Source organism: Musca domestica, unplaced genomic scaffold (genome assembly GCF_030504385.1).
Source record: "Musca domestica strain aabys unplaced genomic scaffold, Musca_domestica.polishedcontigs.V.1.1 85, whole genome shotgun sequence".
NCBI classification, from domain to species: Eukaryota; Metazoa; Arthropoda; class Insecta; order Diptera; family Muscidae; genus Musca; species Musca domestica.
The window spans coordinates 421,888-443,778 of NW_026712418.1; positions in this window are offsets into that span (position 1 = coordinate 421,888).

Below are 21,891 nucleotides of genomic sequence, written 5' to 3' on the forward strand. Positions count from 1 at the left end.
GATGAAGATATATATGGGAGCTATAGCTGTTCCTGAACCGATTTTCTCCAAATTTGTTGTATTTGCTTTAAGGCTAATCTCGGTCACATGTGCCAAAATTCGGGCCATTTGGGCTTATATTGGCCATTGGTGGTCAATTAACCCGAAATCGGATGAAGATATATATGGGAGCTATATCCAAATCTGAACCGATTTCGATAAAATTTAAAACAACTATTTCTGTGCTCCGTCTAATACCTGGTACTAAATATCACGGTTGTGAAGTGTATAGTAGGAATGTGAGGGACTTAAAGATCAATCGGATGAAAGATATATATGGGAGCTATAGCTATATCTGAACCGATTTTCTCCAAATTAGATATACTTGCTTCTAGGCCGAACTCAGTTGGGTGTGCCAAAATTAATGTAATTTGGACAGATAGTGGATATTTGGTGCACATTTAACCCGAAATCGGATGAAGATATATATGGGAGCTACATCTAAATTTGATCCGATCTCACCAATAGGGTTCGTCCTTGGGCCAAACATACATTGTTTGGAAAATTTCATCTCAATCGGATAATAAATGCGACCTGCATTTTGTTCACAAGAATACATGGACAGACGGACGGACGGACAGACGGACTGACATGCATAAATCGACTCAGAAAGTGATTCTATGAAGGTTCTCAAAAGTAACTAGGGGTCTATCTCGTTTCCTTCTCCATGTTACAAACAAATGCACAAAGACATAATACCCTTGCCACTATGTGGTGTAGGGTATAAACACACACACTCATAGTCATTTATTTACCACAGCTAACCCACACACTTGCATAAGAATTCACACTAAGAATCAAAGTTTATAAAATTTGTAAGTGTACCAGTAGTCGGCACTTTTAGGATTTTCGCGTTTTTAATTGCTCACCATTCTGAGTGGAACTTTTCAATTATTACAAAGTTAATTTATTCAGATTCGAAATTTTGTAAAGTTTTTGCAATAATAAATAAAGTTTTAATAACTTTTTATTAAATTTCATAAATTTGTAGTTTTATTAAAACAATGCTTTTTTGCCAGTAGTCGGCACCACTTGCCAATTGGCGGTATGGCATGTTCCAAAAGTAGGCAAACCAAATTTTTTGTAAGAATAATTAATAAAAATAATAAATTAATTCATTAAAATATAATATTTTTGTTTAGTTAAACTGATTCGACATCTTTATTGTACTTTTCTTAAGAATATGGATTGTTGAGGACTTTCACAGACAAAAATTTAATTTTTATTAGAATAAATCATCTTTTCTTAGCGAAATTGTACACAAAGATAGTTGGCAATAAATTTGAAGTAAAAAAAAATATATTTAGTTATAATAGTTTCATTTATTTGGGCTTAAAAAGAAAAAGTGCCGACTACTGGGACATGCCGAACTTAGGCACACTTACCCTATATCCAGTTTATCATTCCATTTGTAACAACGCTATAATTGAGTATTTTGTTGTTAGGATCACAACAAGTGTGTATCGTTTACATAAAGAGATAGACTTGGTAATGGTGCTAAATTTGGTATAGAGTGTCAGAAATAGAGCTGGAATTATGAATTTTTGTATAAGATCCAGTTAGAGTGTGAAGAATTGAGACAATGATGCTTTGTGTACGCAAAGCACTAAATGCTATTAAATTTGGTATAAATTGTAGAAATTGGATTGTAATTATGGGTGTGTAGAATATGATGACGTGTTTTTATACCCTCCATCATAGTATAAAGGTTATATTTAGTTTATCATTCAAGTTATAATATATCGTAATATAAACCAAGATCCTACAAAGTATAATATTCTTGATCAGCATAAAACCCTATGTCGATTTAGTGATGTCCGTCTGTCTCTATGTCCGTCTGTGGAAAACATTTTAGCTTCCGAACGAATTAAATAGGTTGATAAAATTTCACTCAAATGTATGATAGATCTGCAGGAGTTTTGGCATTGAAAATGGGCTCTGTAGGTCCACGTTTAGGTAGGTTCGTATTTGAAGTTCCTACAATCTATGACAGAAAATTGGCTACGGAGGTACAAGTTTTATTATAGCCTCATATAATTGTACCTCCCTATATTCTGTATTTTTTTATTTTAGCGACATTATTCGGCTGAATGGTTTCAAATTTCGTGATGAAAGTTCGTAACAAGTACTATAGGCTATACGGGTACCTCCCGATAATTGCTATTTTCATATTTTCTGGCGACATTATTCACCGGAATTGTTCCAAATTTCGCATTTGTTCGTCGTAATGGGTACTATAGCCTATGGCAAAAAATTGCGTACACAGGTCCACGTCCGTATAGCCCACATATAAGGGTACCTCGCAATATTCGATATTTTGATGATTTTCAAAACATTATTTACCGAAATTGTTTCAAATTTGGTATTTGAAGTTCGTAATGGATACTACAACCTATGTCAGAAAATTGTCTGTGCAGGTTAACGTCTTCGTGTAGCCCCCATATAAAGGTACCTCCCGATATTCGGTATTTGGATGATTTTCGCGAGATTATTTACCGTAATTATTTCAATTTTCGGTCCAGGTCTTCGCATAGCCCTCATATAACCGTACCTCCCTATATTTGTTATTTTAAGGATTTAAGTGACATTATTGTCCGGAATTACTTTGAATTTCGAATTTAAAGTTGGTAATTGGTAATATAGCCTGTGACAGAAAATTGCCCTTGCATGTCTTGTCTTCGTGTAGCCCCCATACAACGGTATCTTCCTATGATCCGTATTTTGCTGACTTAAGCGACACTACTTACCGGTACCTCCTTATATTCGGTATTTTGAAGATTTTAGCTACATTCCAAGTTTCATATTTAAAAAATTTAATGGCCCATGACAAAATGTGCCTATGTAGGTCAATGTCTTCGTATAGACCCAAATACATTCTGTATTTGTAAGAATTTAAAAGCATTTTTAACAGATTTTATGTTTCATTTTCATTTTTTGTTGTTTTTTTTTTTTTTAATTTCCTAATTCGTTTCATGTGGTGGTGGGTATTTAAAGTTCGGCCTAGGCGAACTTACTGTTTTTTACTTGTTTTTTCTCCACAAATAATTTTTTTATAATATCTCGGCTATTTTGCCAAAATAAAATATTCTAAAAATATATCTGTTAATTTGACTACCTCCTTAGCCTTGTTGATGCTAATCTAAGACTTATGTTCATCATTATAAGAGCCTACTATGAGTTGTTTTGTTAAGAGCAAGAACATCGAGGATCATACGGAACACGGTATTACTCATGAAGGAACGGCATTGGGAAGAGGTGGGGCCTAGACCCTAAGTCGCACACTCGATGTACGTCACAATAATCTTACTTGTTCTAACCTATGGGAGTCTCGCCTGGTGACGTGTGATGGATTCCAGGGCGCTCAGACTCAGACTAGGGGAAGCAAAGGATGACACTATTCACGGGTTGGCCATGCCAAGTGCCATTAAATCGATAGCCACTCTTGACTACAAGAAAGCCCTTATTGAAATATGTGTTTTCATTATGCTTTGTTGGGTTCCAGGACATAGCAACATAGTGGGGAATGAAGTGGCTTATGAATTAGCTCGAGGAGGTTCCCACTCGATTGATAACCGATTGATGGAGGTTAAACCACGAATAAATATATATTCATAATTAGCATAAAATTCTAAATTTATTTAACGATGTCCATCTGTCTGCCTGTCTGCTGAAATTACGATACAGCCCACATTATTTGACGTAGACCTTCAACATTTGGTATTTGTTCCTTGGATGGTTGGTATTGAAAATGAGTTATGTCGGTCCACGTTTTCGTATAGCCCACATATAACGGTACCTCCCGATATTCAGTAATTTGATGATTTTTGGCACATTTTTAAACGGATTTGTCTTAAAATTGGTATTTGTAGGTCATAATGGGTTCTTGTTCGTGTGGCGAAAAATTGTATGTATAGGTCCAAGTTTTGGTATATCCCCCATATAATTGTACTTCCCGATATTCGATATTTTGATAAAAATTGGTATTTGCAGTTCATAATGGTTTCTAGCCCGGTAGCGGAACATACCCACCGATATTCGGCATTTTGATAATCCTAGTCACATTTACACACATAATTGTTTAAACTTTGATGATTTAGAAGATTTGATAGATGACAATACTTGAAGTGCAAAATTTCTTACAGAGGTGCCCGTTTTGGTATGGCCCCATATAACGACCTCACTCACTTTATGGTTTCTTGATAAAGTTAACTGCATTATGCCAACGGTCTTACTTTTATATAATAATGTTTCCTTTACCCTAAGGTGGAGTGTATTGGAAGTTCGGCCCGGCCGAATATAATGTTTTTTATACCCTCCACCACACATAGTATGGAGGGTATATTAAGTTCGTCATTCCGTTTGTAACTCATCGAATAATCATTTTAGACCCAACAAAGTATATATATATATTCTTGATCAGCGTAAAATTCTTAGACGATTTAGCCCTGTCCGTCCGTCTGTCAGTCTGTCCGTCCGTCTGTTGTAATAACCAAACAGTTAAAACGAATTAAGATAGGAAGCTACAATTTTGCACAGAACTGTCTTTTGCCTGCAGGCAGGTCAAATATAACGGTACTCCCAATATTCGGTATTTTGAGGATTTTACCCACATTTTTCAATGGAATTGTCTGAAATTCTACACAAGAAGCTCCTTGTGAGCACTTCACTTTCTGAAGAGAAAGAGAATTGTCTATATAGGTCCACGATATCGTACAACCTCCATATAATGGTACTACCCGATATTCGGTATTTTGGTGATTTTAGCCACATTTTTCAACTAAATTGGCTAAAATTCCACCCAAAGAGTTCCTTGTGGGTATTTTACCTTCTGAAAGAGAATTGTCTATATAGGTCCACGATATCGTATAACCCCAATATAACGGTACCCACCGATATTCGGTATTTGATGATTTTAGTCTAAAATTCCACACAAGGAGTTCCTTGTTGGTATTTTACCCCCTGAAAGAGAATTGTCTATATAGGTCCATGATATCATATAGCCCCCATATAACGGTACCCCCCGTTATTGGATATTTTGATGATTTTAGCCACATTTTTCAACGGAATTGTCTAAAATTTTACACAAGGAGTTCCTTGTAAGTACTTTACCCCCTGAAAGAGAATTGTCTATATAGATCCACGATATCGTATAGCCCCTATATAACGGTACCCCTGATATTCGGTACCCCCGATATTCGGTCTGAAATTATACACAAGGAGTTATTTGTGAGTACTTTACCCCAGACACCTATATAGACAGGTTCACAATGTCGTATATCCCCCCATTTATCGGCACCTTCCGATATTTTTAAGATTTTAACAGAATTATTAATGGATTTTATTTTTTTTGAAAATTTCTTAATTCGTTCCAAATGGTGGAGGGTTTTCAAAGTTAGGCCCGGCCGAACTTTTGTATTGTATCTCTCCTATCACCAACAACTTTATTTGAGTGAAGTAGTTGTCGATTCTCGTTTAGCTGCATATCCTTTAACCAAACCAAACCATGAGTTGTTTGTCTCAAATTCAGTGGTACATTCAAATATGGGCAGGCATGTAAAAAATATAGTCTAGAACAAGGCCCACAAGCATATTAGAATGGGCATGTGACATATTTCTCTCCACGATCAGTCAAATAATATCTTATTATTCGATTTAGAAATAATACAATTCAGACAAAACTTCTTCAAGCTGCGAGCTCCTATTAGTATCATATTGTGATAATACCACCTAACTTTTAATCATCATAAAAATATATCTATATGTATGTATGTGTGTATGTATATTTATTTAAAAATCAAGACGATAGAATTTTAAAACTTTTCTTCTTACATTTATTTTTGTAAAAATTTAACCAAACATTCTACACCACAACCAAATAGCATCGCGATGTTGGAGAGTGAGAAAGGGAGAGGGAGTGAGTTGTTTAAATCGTATGTCATGTATAAACGGTTGGGCCTCCAACATTTCCAAGTGTTTGAAGCGGAGGCTAAAGGAGGAAATGAATGTGTGGGTGGGTGTGTTTGCTTAACAACATCCAGATAGAGCAGCAGCAACAATAACAACGAAAACAAAAACGACCACAAAAACTAACGGTACTTGTTTGATATCCATTCATTTCTTCCATTCAATTTTGTGTTGCACTCCTTGGAGCTATTCAAGTGTTTATGAGATTTTTTCAATGCAAGAAGGGGACAAAAAGCGAGAACAAAAACGAAGCAAAGCTGAGGAACTAAAGAAATAAATGAACATTTTTTGATAGAATGAGGCTGATGGTAAAGCTTTTAGTCGTCATGTCCCCATAAATATATGCGTATGTGTGATGGTGCATATGTGGTCTAAATATTGTAATATAAACATACTTTTTTATGCCATCAACCCACAGGGAATACTTTTAAGTTGACCTCCTTTTTGTTGTTGTTGTCATAGTTGTAGTTTTTGTTATTCCTAATATGCCATACACACCTTAAGGCAACAGAAGACATTTCTCTGAAGCAAAAGACCAAGATGGCCACAGAAAATATTTGCCGACTTATGTTTTGCATAAAACTATTAAAAACCTAAGCATTTTAATCGAAATCATTAAGTTTTGGTCAGATAAACTAAACATAGTTTTGAAATGTCGAATAAAGGGATAATAAGGATAAGCCCAAACATTTTGTGTGTATCAACCAAGTCGAACTAGAATTGTTGTTATGTGAATAGACAATTGTTTGTATTTATATAAAGAAATTTCCAAAGTAATGACTTTACAATCTGGAGATTTAAAACTTTCTTTTTATATAAGAATATTTTGTAATTTTTAAACAAAAATAAGTTGAAAAGTATCAATCGGTTTTGCCGACAGATGTCCACCCTCAGCCTATTTCGGTTTATTAAAATATGTTTTGACATCCATTACATTCTTATTTAAAATGTTGAAATTTCATGGCGGAGATACCGAAGGAGTGGACCAAAATTATGAACTTCACATCTGAACTAACTCTGATATTTATATTACAACGTAGTCGACTTGGACTATAGCGACTACTTCATTCACTTTATATAAGATATGTGACATTTTTTTTTTTTTTTTGGAAAATGTTGAAATATGCCTGAGGTATTAGATATATTGCACCAAAGTATTCCACATACTCTGATACTGAAAAAATATGTGGATGTGCAAAATTAGAAGCAAATCGAATATCTATAACTATTTTTTGGGATTAATCTGGTGTTCTGCGCATTATGAGAAATATAAGTACGGCAAAGTGTGAATCTTTCTTGGAGAGGTGCCAGAAGAAGTAAGCCGATATCGTTCTTTTTCACATCGGAAATTGAGTTAGTAAAAATACTGGGATACATGAATTGAAGAGAATCGGATATTATTTGATTTGTGAAATGTTGACCCATTGTGGATGATGTACCAGAAGGAGCGAAACTGATATTTCCTACCTTAACACCAGATTTGGTATTAATACAAAAATTGAAATGGGTGAAGTGTGAAGACAATCGAACTTTTGTCATGCATTTTATTAGGGTTATAATTATTCCAAATTTTTACCCCTTGTGGAGGAGGTACTTGATTGAGTGGTCCGAAATTCTCAGTGTTCAAACCATGTATTTTTTTATACCCTACACCACATAGTGGTAAGGGTATTATGTCTTTGTGCAAGTATATCAAATTTGAAGAAAATCGGTTCAGATATAGCTATAGCTCCCATATATATCTTTCATCCGATTTGATCTTTAAGTCCCTCACATTCCTACTATGCACTCCACAACCGTGATATTTGGTACCAGGTATTAGATGGAGCACAGAAATAGCTGTTTTAAATTTTATCGAAATCGGTTCAGATTCGAATATAGCTCCCATATATATCTTCATCCGATTTCGGGTTAATTGACCGCCAAATGGCCAATATCAGCCCAAATGGCCCGAATTTTGGCACATGTGACCGAGATTAGCCTTAAAGCAAATACAACAAATTTGGAGAAAATCGGCTCAGAAACAGCTATAGCTCCCATATATATGTTTTATCCGATTTGGTGTTTAAGCCTCTCACATTCGTAATATGCACTCCACAAGAATGATATTTGGTACCAGATATAAGATACAGCCCAGAAATAGCTGTTTGTAATTTTATCGAAATCGGTTCAGATTTGGATATAGCTCCCATATATATCTTCATCCGATTTCGGGTTAATTGTGCACCAAATGGCCGATATAAGTCCAAATGGACTGAATTTTAGTACATCGGACCAAATTCAGCCTAGAAGCAAGTATATCAAATTTAGTGAAAATCGGTTCAGATATAGATATAGCAACCATATATATATTTCATCCGATTTAGTGTTTTAGTCCCTTACATTCGTAATATTCACTCCACAACCGTGATATTTGGTACCAGGTATTAGATGGAGCGCAGGAATAGCTGTTTTAAATTTTACCGAAATCGGTTCAGATTTGGATATAGCTCCCATATATATCTTCAATTTTGGCAAATCCGACCGAAACCAGCTTAGAAGCAAGTACACCAATTTTAGTAAAATCGGTTCAGATATAGCTATAGCTCCCATATATATCTTCATCCGATTTCGTGTTAATTGTGCTTCAAATGGCCAATATCAGCCCAAATGGCATGAATTTTCGTACATAAGACCGAATTCAGTCTAGAAGCTAATACGTCAAATTTGGAGAAACCCGGTTCAGAGATAGCTATAGTTCGTAAAATGCACGATAGAATTAGATAGATTTTGATTTTGTACCAAATATCTCATAGAGCTCTGAAATGCCCTGTATAAACCTTTTTACGAGAGCTCTACTAAATATGCATAGTGGTGTAGGGTATCATATAGTCGGGCCCGCCCGACTTTTGATCTTTCCTTACTGGTTTTTTGCTGGAAATGTTGGGATATGAGCAATGCGAAGACAATAGGACTATTTTTTCACATACCGTCAGTAACCACATTGTTGAGTATATACACAGTCTTATTAGTTACACCAATTGTAACTCAAGAATGGCTTTGCCGATATGTCTGAAAATTGGTGAGGAGATAGCTTAGAGCGAGGAGACGGACGTAGGATACATAGGATATGTTGTAAGAGTAAGAGAAGAACTGAAAGTTACTAAAAATTTAATCTGTTGTATTGGTCAAAGGGATACACACTGAAAGAAAAAGCTTCATACCATAAATGAAATCCTACGTTACGGCAATGAAATTTGTTATTGATTTTGAACCAACGTAGAGGTTCATTGAATAAATGAAAAAAGTTTCATTGAGTTTCATTAATGTAAAATTAACGAAATTGTTCATTAATATTATGAAAATTCTTCATTGATTCCGTAAAACACATTCATTAAGGCAATAACATTGCTTCATTAATACAATGAAAAATATTCTTTAATGCAGTGAAAAACATTCATTAACAAAATGAAAAAGTTTCGTGAATGTAAAGAAACTTATTCGCTACTGCAATGAAAAACATTCATTCATGCAGGCAGGTCAGGTACGATCCACGATATCGTGTAGCACACATATAACGGTACCTCCCGATATTCGGTATTTTGATTATTTTTCCACAGATTTCTCCAAAAATTGGTATTTGTAGTTCGTAATGGGTTCTGACTTCTGTGGCGGAACATTGTTGATATATGTCCATGTCTTCGTATAGCCACATTTTTCAATGGAATTGCTTCAAATTTCGTATTCGAAATTCATACTACAGCCTATGACAAAAAAAATTGCTTTTGCAGGTCGAGAACTTCGTATCCCCCATATAACGGTTTTCATTTAAATGGTATATTTCGACAGATTTTTAAACTTTTTCGATATCATTCAAAATGGTGGAGGTTATAAAATCTCGGTCACGCCGAACTTTGCTGTTTTTTCTTCTTAATACCTACACCACACTGTAGTGCAGGGTATTTTGTCGTTGCGCATTTGTTTGTATCAGGTAGAAATACGCGAGAAAACCCCTTTACAACTTTCTTTATAAAATCACATTATGAGTCGGTTTATGAATGTCACAAATCTGACCGTCCGCCCACATATTTTTATGAACAAAATGCAGGTCGCCTTTATTTTCCCATTGAGATGAAATTTTCCATGCATCATTTGTTTGGCCTAGAACGAACTCCACATCGTAACGTTTCATTCGTTTCATGAAACTGCTTCATTAAATTGGTGCACACATTTGAATATAACAATTATCACAAATTCTCTCAAATTATAAATACTTTGGTTGCGTATTTGTTTGTAGCAGACAGCGTGGTTATATATCATTTCTATATTCACATTTTTTACTGAATTTTAAAAAAAAATAGTAGTTTCGTAACATTAATGAAATCCGTTTCATATATTCAATGAAACTCAAAATCATTGAATTAAGTTTTCATTGCATGAACAAAACATTTATTACATTAACGTAGTTTTTCATTGCATCAATGAAAAAAAAATCAACGAAACCGGTTCATTGACACTACCTAGCATTTTTCTTTCAGTGCAGGCAGAATTCTGATAATTGGGATGAAGGTCGCTGATAGGTTGTAGGATAGATCCACAAACTTTTTTTTAATTCGAACTAAAGTTGAATAGGAACAGTTAGGGCTAAAATGTAGACATTTAGAATAAAATTGGGGAATTAGGGTTGATATGAAGATGTGGTTTTTGAAGTGTGTACAAAGTGTAAGAACTGTCCTAAATCGTACTAGATTTGGTACAGTTTGAATTGGAGTGAACGGATGGAGCTGGAAATTTGCAATGTTGATATTGGGGTCACTGTTAGTGTGTTGGGTTGAGAAATGCAGGTGGATTTTGAAGTATATACCAAAAAATACAAAAATAACTAAATAATATTTCATTACTCTTTCACTGTAGATCGAAAAAAAAACACACACAACAAATGCACACAACTTTCTTTATAGCTATTTGGTGAAAATTCTTCGCACCCATATTTTATTAACATGGCGATCAGTATTAGTCTAAACCTCTATAATGCTCAAAATGTTTTTAACAGATCAATGTGTTAGCATTAGCACATATTAACATAACTTAATGTTTTTATTTCTTTCAGGTAAATAAATTTATGTATTAACATAAAAAGTTCGCGACACAAATGTATTTTCATCTAAATATGGTGAGTAAAAAATAAGGTAACCTGTAAATAAAGGTCGAAAGTCGAGCGGGCCAAGTATATGATACCCTACAGCACTATGCATACTTAGTAAAGCGCAGGTAACAGAAAAGTTTATATTGGGATTTTTCGTGAAGTAGATCATACCAACTATGAACAAAACAACATTTTTTTGTAAAGTAGATCATACCTACTATGAACATAAATCTATTCAATTTGGACAGATATTACTTACATGGTGAGCAATAACGCGAAAGCGAATGAAGATGTATATCGAAGCTATATAAAAATCTGAACCGATCTTGATAAAATTTAGCGGAGGTATTTTCGAGCAATATCTGATGCCCGGTATCGGATGAAACATATACATGGAAGCTATAGGTATATCTGAACTGATTTTAACAAAATTTTACGTACTTGTTTTTAAGCTGAATTCAGTCGGATGGGCCGAAATACATTCTATTTGCACAAATATTACACATATGGTGCTCAATAAAATTGAATTCGGATATTTGGAAGATATAAATGGGAGCTCTATCTAAATTTCGACTGATTATAACAAAATTTCAATAGGGTTTGTCCTGGGACCAAACAAAGGATGTATGGAAAATCTCATTTCAGTTGGGAAATAAATGGACATGGACAAATAAATGGACGGATATGCATAAATCGACTCAGAATGTGATTCTCCAATGTGACTCCAAATTAACTATGGATCTATCTCGCTTCTTTCTCCACGTTCCTTCACAGTGTGGTGTAGGGTATAAAAAGCGGCTAAAAGTTTACGAAAAAAAACAGGTTCATATAACGGTAGCAACAGATTTTCGGTACTTTGACGAATTTTCCACCTTTTGCAATGGAGTTGTCTGGAATTCTATTTGCGACGTTCTTAGGAGATACATGTATTTCCGACAGAAAATTATCTATATAGAGGGTGAAATAAAAAACTGCAACAAAGTCAAACGCCATAATTTTTACAATTTTTTACATTTTATTGAATGAAAACAAAAAATGTCGGAAATAGCATCAAATTTTAGAATAATCTTAGATTTGTTCGAATTGGTGACCTTTGGCACGAATTACGGCCAATGAAACCTTCACACGCTGCCCGAATGTTGCTCTGCGGTGTTTTGGCCCATTCCCGGCGAAGCGCTTGCTTAAAGTGATCCACACTTTAGTATTTTTTTAGTGCAAACCTTGCTTTCCAAAATACTCCAGGCACCATAGTTCAACGGATTGGTATCCAGAGATTTTGGTGGCCATTGTGCGCGGGAAATGAAGAGAGGAACCTCATTTTGTAACCATTCTTGGGTGGCGCGTGCTGAGTGCGATGGTGCTGAATCCTGTTGGAATGTCTAAGGTCTGCGGCAAAAGGCTTTAATACACCCTCCAGGTTATTTTCGCAATAATATTCTACATTTATTCTAATGCCACGGTCGATTAAAATGAGCAGAGGGCGATCATCGGCTATCATGGCGGCCCACACCATCACCATGGCCGGCGCTTGAGTTCTGTTGGCCAACCGAATGTGCAAATTTTCAGCTGACCTCTTTACAAACTGCTGGACAACGAATGTTTTCTCATCGGAGAAAACCGAATTCGGCAGTTCACCACTCTCGGCGAAGCGAAGTTCTTGCACTTTCTGGAATTTCAATGGCTTTACCCCGAGCTCATTTTTCAATATTTGCCGAATTGCTATATATTCAGCTCACGAGATATTTTTCGGCCACTGCGACGCGGGTTTCGATCAAGTCGCTTCTTTACTTTTTGAACCATTTCTGCTGATGTCGCTGTTTTCTTCCGTCAATTTCCTGGACGTCGGTCTACGCTACCAGTATCACGGTAACGAGAGATGGCACGAGACACAAAAGTTTTACTCACGTTTAAATGCTGGAGTGCTCTAACGATAGGCACTTTTGGTTATCCAGCCAAACATAAACAAATCACATTATCACGCTTGAATTCCATCACGAATAACTTTTTTTTCTGGAAAATTCTCACCAAAATGCTTTTGTACGCTTGTAAACAATACAATGAGCTGTCACTTGAATAATTTTAACAGCTGTCGGACGTGCTGCTTAGAAATGAAATGAAGTTGGTTACAGTTTTTTTCATCTCACCCTGTAGGTCTAGGTTTTCGTTGATCCTCAAATTATCGTACATCTCAAAATTTTTTATGATTGTATTCGAATTTCAAACAAAATTTTTCAATGAGTTTGAAATAATAGGCAAAATGTACTGGTTTTTCCCATGTGGAAACATTATGAGGTGGCGTTATAATGTTCTTGCTAGCCCGATACTTATTCATGTGAATTTAAACATCAAAAAAAAATTTTTGGAGATTTTATTTTCAATTAATGATAAGAATTGTACTTGCATGTCAGGCTTTTCCCAACTCACAATGCAATCTTCCATGATTTTGGTTTTTTGCGAACACAATAAAGTTTCCTTCCAAGAACTGTCAAACTGGTAAGTGAATAGTCATGCAGTATTTCGCCTCCATTAAGGCATTTATACAACCATGTGGAGAAGCCAAGCAAAAAATTGTATTCTGACTAAAAAATGCTGCCACTTTAAGTTGCTCCACGAACATGTGGCACATCAGGAGCAAAGCAAGGCAAAACAAAATAAACTGCAGCTGTGAATGTTGCATGATGGCCGACCACCGCCCACAAAAGATTGTGGAAAGCAGCCAGGCAGCCAGCCAGCCAGCTAGCCTGGATACATGCACTCTGTGCTCACATTCGCTCCTACCCAGCCATATATCATTGTGGTGGACACATATTTCTGCACAATCAGCATTAATGTCATGTTAAATGTCAATAATCTACGATGCACAAACTTAGTATTGGTCAATTGCAAAACGAGAATTTTGTTACATGTCGAGAGTTAAGTTCCAATAGTCACTCGCTTTCGGTTTTTTTCTCTCTCTTTTTCTGTGGCGGCACAAAATGGAATCATGTCTTTCAGGCAATCGAATGGTATTTGTTTGGGTGCGGGCGAGGCCACCACGGTCATGGTTTATTCCAAATGAAAATAGCTAAAAAAAAACAACAGTGTCGAAGCTTGTGCTGGGACAGAAAAAGGAAATGAAAAGCGATTTGTAAAATAAATATGTTTGGACATTCACTTAACGAAGGGATTTGAATGGATGCCGAAATGTCCTTCGTCTGCTAAAATGAGAAATGAGGCTGTTATTTTGACATTTTTCCAATGCAAAAAATGGTAAATAGGGAGTGTTTTTTCCAAATATTTGTAATTTTCTATTTCGCCGTTGATTGCATGTTGTCAACATTCCTCTTAAGAATTGTAAATATTGTGGATTACAATTTTACATCGTTAATCAATTTCCTTATTTATGCTAACATTTTGGTCGAAGTAATGTTGTAATCGCTACTATCTGGGAATTATAAGGAGAAGGCAAATAACTACGTATTCTGGCTTCAAAATAAAACATTAATATATGCTATATGCAAGAATATTAATCTAAGCTTTTAACATTTTAAAAATCAGTAAGTTCGGCCGGGCCGAACGTTGAATACACTCCACCATTTGGAAATTTTCAAAAAGTAAAATCCGTTAAGATTGCTTATAAAATCTTAAAAATACCTAATATAACCGTGATATTGGGGTCTTTACGACGTGAACCTATATAAGCATAAGCAATTACCATATCCAAATTCGAAACGTGGAATAAACGGTTAATAATGTAGCTAAGATCATCAAAATACCGTATTTAGGGAAGTACCGTTATATCGGAGCTATACGAAGACCAGGAACTGCATAGACAATACTCTGTCACAGGCTGTAGCATTCATTACGAATTTTAAATACAACATCTCAAACAATTTCGGTGAGTATTGTACCTAAAATCATCAAAATACCGTATATAGGGAGGGACTGTTATATCGGAGTTATACGAAGACCTGGACCCGCATAGACAATTTTCTGTCACAGGCTGTTGTTCCCATTACGAACTCTAAATACGAAATTTGAAACAATTCTGGTGAATAATGACGCTAAAATCATCAAAATACCGAACATTGGAAGTTATCGTTATATGGGGGCTATGCGAAGACGTGTACCTGCACAGACAATTTTCTGTCATAGGTTGTAGTATTCATTACGAACTTCAAATACCAAATTTTCACCGTGAATAATGTCGCTAAAATCGTCAATATACCGAATATAGGGAGGTACCGTTATATGGGGGCTATACGAAGACGTGAACATATATGGCCCATTTACGAACTTAACCTACCTACTGGCAAAATAAACATGTGTGCAAAATTGTAGCCTTTTATCTCAATTCGTTCGAAAGATAGCGTGATTATAGCAGACGGACAACACTAAATCTACGTAGAATTTTACGCTGACCAAGAATATATATATACTTTGTATGGTCTGACATAAGTATTTCGAGGAGCTACAAACGGAATGACGAAGTTAATATACCCTCCATAGTATGGTGGAGGGTATAAAAAACACTTAAGTTCGACCGGACCAAACTTTTAATAACTTTTAATACCCTCCACCTTTTTGAAGGTACTTTAAATATTTTCCAAAAAAATCTTGAATTTTTTGGATGATTGTCACTCTTGGTCCGAAGGTGTCACATAGGTCTGGATTTTTGGAAATTCGTACAAGAACGGAACGAAAAGTACTAAAAGGTACTAAATATCACTGATGGATGTACTTAAGTGTCTTTGGAAAAATTGTGTACTCATGTATACGAAAAGTACTAAACGGTTCTACATTTGGTACAATTTGAATTTGGAGGAACGAATGGTACTGAAATTTGAAAGATGTACTTATGTACACCAAAAGTACAAAATGGTATTAAATTTGTTTCAATTTCGATTTGGGTGACCCGAGAGAATTTGAATGCTGAAATTTGGAAATAAGATTACTATTGTACTGTAGGATTCCAGTATTGTTTTTGGAAATTCGTACTTATGTGTGGTTATAAATTTGGTACAATTTAAATTTTCGGAAGAATCGGTAAAGATTGAATCCTGAAAGTTGTAAATAAGATATCTATTGGATTGTATGAAAAATGTACAGGGTTGCCCATATTCAACGGACCCATCTAGCAACGCAATAACTTTTGACAGAGATGTCACATCGCTTAATGACATACCGCGTTTGAAGCGTCAGTCCAAGCTGATTTTTACCATGAACCAATACACGCCACGCGAGCGTTCTGAAATAGTTGAAATTTACATTCAACAGAAGAAGTCAATTGTGAAAACTCAACGTGCTTTTAAAACATTAACAAGTAAAAAAGCAGTAAGTTCGGCCGGGCCGAACTTTGAATACCCTCCAACATTTGGAACGAATTAGAAAATTTTCAAAAAAATAAAATCCTATAAAAATTCTTTTAAAATCTTTAAAAATATCTAATATGGGAAGGTGCCGATATATGGGGGGGGGGTATACGATATTGTGGACCTATAAAGACAAATCTATGTCTGCGTGTAAAGTACTCACAAGGAACTCCGTGTGTGCATTTTCAGACAATACGATTGGAAAATGTGGCTAAAATCATCAAAATACCGAATATCGCGGGGCACTGTTATGTGGGAGCTCTACGTTATCGTTAACCTATATAGAGAATTCTCTGTCGGGGGTAAAGTGCTCACAAAGAACCCCTTGTGTACAAAGCACCCCTTGTGACCATTCCGTTGAAAAATATGGCTAAAAACATCAAAATACCGAATATCGGGGGTACCGTTATATGAGGGCTATACAATATCATGGATCTATATAGATAATTCTCTGCTGAGCTATAAAGTACTCACAAGGAACTCCTTTAGTGGATTTTCAGACAATTCCGATGAAAAATGTGGATCAAATCATAAAATACCGAATATCGGGAGGTACCGTTATATGGGGGATGTACGATATCGTGGACCTATATAGACAATTCTTTTTGAGGAGGTAAAATGCACACAAGGGACTCCTTTTGTCGAATTTCAGACAATTCCACTGAAAAATGTGGCTAAAATCATCAAAATACAGAATATCGGGGGTACCGTTACATGGGGGCTTTACGATATTGTGGACCTATATAGATAATTCACTGCCGAGCTATAAAGTACCCACAAGGAACTCCTTGTGTGGATTTTCAGACAATTCCGTTGAAAAATGTGGGTAAAATCATCAAAATACCGAATATCGGAGGTACCGTTACATGGGGGCTATACGATATTCCGGACCTATATAGATAATTCTCTGCCGAGGTGTAAAGTACCCACAAGTTACTCCTTGAGTGGATTTTCAGAAAATTCCGTTGAAAAATGTGGCTAAAATCATCAAAATACCGAATATCGGAGGTACCGTTACATGGGGGCTACACGGTATCGTGGACCTGTATGGACAATTCTCTGCCGAGGTATAAAGTACCCACAAGGACCTCCTTGTGTGGATTTTCAGACAATTCCGTTGAAAAATGTGGGTAAAATCATGAAAATACCGAATATCAGGGGGTACCGTTATATGGGGGCTATACGATATCGTGGACCGATATAGCCCATCTTCGAACTTGACCTGCCTGCGGATAAAAGAAAGATCTGTGCAAAATTTTAACTTCCTATCTTAAATCGTTTAGACTGTAGCGTGATTACAACAGACGGACAGACGGACGGACAGGGCTAAATCGTCTTAGAATTTTACGCTGATCATGAATATATATACTTTGCTGGGTCTTTTATTTATAACTTGGGTATATTTGGTATAAAAAATCACGCATAAATTCACTTAATGCAAATTCCGAAGTAGCGGACATTTGCTAGTTATACCATCACCTCGAAATGGAGGGTATATTAACCGTTTGTAAATCCCTTAATATTCGTTACGGACCCCATAAAGTATATATATTCATAGTCAGCAAGCAATTCTTATTGTATTTAAAGAAGTCCGTCTGCCTGTTGCAGCCCACATTGTTTGACGTAGAGCTTCAATATTTGGTACAACCATTTATATTGTGTCTAGGATAGTCGTTATTGAAAATGAGATAGATTGGTCAACCTTTTCGCATAGCCCCCCATATAACGGTATTCGGTATTTTTATAAGCTTTGGCACACTTTTTTTTACAGATTTATCAAAAAAATTGTATTTTTAGTTTGTAATAGGTTCCAGCTCCAGTGGAGGAACGTTGTACATATATTTCCAAATTTTTGTATAGCCCCATACCTCCCGATGTCCATTATTTTGGTGGGTTTGGTCCCATTTTTTACGGATTTTTCTGAAAATTGGCATTTGTAGTTCGTAATGGGTTCTAGCTCAGGTAGTAAAACATTGTATGTACATATCGTTTAACCACGTTTTCCTATAGAGCACATATAACGGTACCCACCGATATTCGGTATTTTGATAATCCTAGTCACATTTAGCAATGAAATTGTTTAAAATTTTGTAGTGTAAAATTTAGGTTCCCATTTTGGCATGGCACCCATATAAGGGCCTCAACCACATTATGGCTTTTTGAAAAGCTTAACACCGTTATCTAAGCGGTCTTACTCGGATTTATAGTTTAAAGTGGAGAATGTTTAAATAAAGATACTTTTATATAAAAATGTTTTCTTCACATAAGTGCAGGTTATTTAAAGTTCGGTCCGGCCGATATCTTAATGTTTTTTTTACCTCTTTTTAAATAAAATATGATCGATTTTTCTAATCGGTAGAAAATATGTTAATTTATTTGGCTGAAGTTAAGCATTTCTTTTTCTTGAATATACTTCAATTGTTTTGTGTCGTTTGTGGAGATCTGACAAAGTTTTCACTGTTTTTGGTTGTTACTTGGTTTTAGGCATTACCCTTTCTTCTACCCCATGTATATTACATATTCTCAATTTTGTCTATTTTTAATATAATACTCAAATTTTGTTCAAACGAATTTTCAATTTTGTTTTTTTTTTTAATAATGTAGGTGGAAAGTTAGAAAATGTATTGTGCGGTACTGGAAATAGGCAATTTAAAATGTAATATTTGGCTTTGTCACAATAGGAACCATCTACAAGCGAAGAGCATTTGTCTTCGGTTTCCTTAATGGAAAAACAATATGTTTGTGGTTATGTTCTGGTGGTTCAACTTGGATATCGGTCTCTAATGCAAATTAGATATCCAGCTGAGTGACAACCAATCAAAGTTTTAGCGAAAAAGTTTAGACATTTCGGTTTTGGCAACTGATGTGCACAGTTGGTTAAACGATATGTAATGAGGGGCCGGCCCCTCCTTGGAGTACATGTACTCTTTTCCTAAATTAAGATTTTATAACTTTTTTTATTTTAGAAATAGATGAACAACTTTTGTATATTATGTACGAGGTCGGTTTGATAGGAAACAGACATCTGAAAAGCCAAAACCAACATAACAACTTTATTTTCGTTAAAATATCATTGAACAAGTTATCGGATATAAATAAATATCATATATACATTGCGGCGTGTCAGGTTTGGACTATATTGGTTACTTCCCTCAGTTTATATAAGATATGTGATCATTTTTAGAAATGTGCGGAAATAGTCGACCGAAGCATTCAATTTTCGAACTTCACCGAATACAGATAAAGATATTGGTAGGGGCAAAATTACAAGAAAATCGAACATTTTTATCCAATTTTATGCGAAATCATAAATTCCACATTCATCTCAGGCTTCTGGTTGAGAGAAATATTTAGATGAAGCAGGTTGTAAAGAATCTCTGACATGTTTCACAAGTTATGACAGATAAGAGTATTGAAAATTGTGACTCTTTGTGGGAGAGGTACCAGAAGAGGTTCCCAGATATATGTGTTAGAAAAAATGTTTGCATGTGTGTTATTTGCAGAGAGTTGGATGCTTATTTTGGATTTTATAATCGTTTTTATACCCTCCACCATTCTATGGAGTAATCACGCTATCTTTCGAACGAATTGAGATAGAAGGCTAAAATATTGCACACATGTTAAGTTCGTAAATGGGCCATATAGGTCCACGTTTTCATATATACCTCCCGATATTCGGTATTTTGATGATTTTAGCTACATTATTCACCGGCATTGTTTCATATTTGGCATTTGAAGTTCGAAATGAATACTACAGCCTGAGACAGAAAATTGTCTATACAGGTCCAGGTCTTCGTATAGCTCCTATATAATGGTACCCTCCTATGTACGGTATTTTGATGATTTTAGCTACATTATTAAACGTTTATTTCAAGTTTCGAATTTGAATATGGTAATGGCTTGTGACAAACAATGCCTATGTAGGTGCACGTCGTACAGGCCCTAACATAACGGCTATATTCGTTATTTTTAAAATGTTAATAAAATTTTTGGCGAATGTTAACTTTTTCGAAAATTTTCAAATTCGTTCTAAATGATGGAGGGTATTCAAAGCTCGGTCCGGCCGAACTTACTGCTGTTTTACTTGTTGTATTTCAAAATGTTGACCCTTTGTGGGGGAGGTACCAGAAGGTATTGTCCGATCCCTGCCATCTTTAAAACAGATCTTGTGTTGATGGGAATGTTGAGATGTACCAAGGCTGGATGAAATCGGATGTTAATTTCGCCTTTTATGAGCTTCATGGATATCCATAGTTTGATCCTTGGTGGGGGAGCTAACAAAAAGAGTGGGCCGATATATTATATTTCCACACCAGACCTTGGGTTCATAAAAATGCTGTGTTGCCTATAAATTAAAGACAAAAATTTTTATAAGAGTTATAATTATTCAAAATGTTGTTGAGGGGAGGTACTTGATGGAGCTATTGTCCATTTTTGGGATTTGTAAAGATAGAGAAAATCGGAGTATCCATTCCATTTCTGTGCAGTAAAATATTTGTATACCCTACAGAACATAGGTATTATGTCTTGTAGAATTTGTTTGTAACATTTAGAAGGAAGCGAGATAGGTCCATAGTTACTTCTGATTATCTCTCTTAGTCGATTTATGCGTGTCAGTCTGTCCGTCTGTCAATGTATTTATGTGAACAAAATGCTGGCTGCATTTATTATCCGATTGAGATAAAATTTTCCAAACAATATTTGTTTTATCCAAGAAAGAAACCTAATGAAATTGGTGATAATCGGAGTAGATGTAAGTCCAAATAACCTGAATTTTAGTGCATCCCACCGAATTCAGTCCAGAAGAAAGTAAGTCAATATAGTTATAGCGCATCTGTAATATGCACTCCACACAAAATGATATTTGGTACCAGATATCTTATAGAAATATTATCGAAAATGGCTAAGAGTTGGATATAGCTTCCGATATTGCCCATCTCTGAACTCGAGCTAAACTTGATAAAAATATTACGATGTACCTAGTTTGAACAACATCGAATACTCCCTTCGAGAATTATCGTACGCATCAGCCAGCCAGACAGACGGAGGGACGTCGCTAGATCGACTCTTAATGTCCTGAGACGGATTTGGTCCAAATAGTCCTAGGGTCTTAAACCGTTATTTCGATGAGGCACGTTTAGGCCATACTAAATGATATATACCCTCTCTAGCTATATGGCTGAGGGTATAAAAAGTAAAAAACCGACGTAAGTTCGGCTGGGTCGAACTTTTAATACCCTCCACTACCCTTGAAAGATACTGAAAAATTTAAAAAAATCCATCGAAAAAATAAAAACGTTAAGCCGTTAAATGGGGCCTATACGAAGACCTGGACCTGCATAATTTTTTGTTATAGACTACAGTGCCGATTTAGAACCCTAATTACGAAATTTGAGACAATTCCGTTAAATT